Source organism: Capsella rubella, unplaced genomic scaffold (assembly GCF_000375325.1).
Source record: "Capsella rubella cultivar Monte Gargano unplaced genomic scaffold, Caprub1_0 scaffold_7, whole genome shotgun sequence".
Lineage (NCBI taxonomy): Eukaryota > Viridiplantae > Streptophyta > Magnoliopsida > Brassicales > Brassicaceae > Capsella > Capsella rubella.
The window spans coordinates 12604701-12604967 of NW_006238917.1; the positions used below are offsets into that span (position 1 = coordinate 12604701).

The following is a 267-nucleotide window of genomic DNA, read 5'->3' on the forward strand; positions in this document are numbered from 1 at the left end:
TGGAAGAGAGGTTTGAAAATGGGGTCTCAGAACCTGTAACTTGCAAGATAGAGCAGTTAAAATCAATGGCCTGGTTGCTGAGTCTTTGATGCATGCTGAGAGAACTTTACTTAACGACTTTAGACAAACTCATCAAATCCGAAACTGATTCTATCCCTTGATCTACACATGCATTCAAATCATTCATTCCTTTTAACATTCATTATTCAAGTATATGAATCTGGTTGTGCAAGTCTTAACAAACTCACTTGGCTAGGCAGAAAAAGG

General features: G+C 37.8%; 1 protein-coding gene across 1 annotated transcript in view; it reads right to left on the bottom strand.

Moving 5' to 3' along the window:
* The window catches only part of LOC111829542, a 2657-nt gene that overhangs the window by 269 nt on the left and 2121 nt on the right, over positions 1-267 (bottom strand). The gene's annotated exons all lie outside the window — the stretch shown is intronic.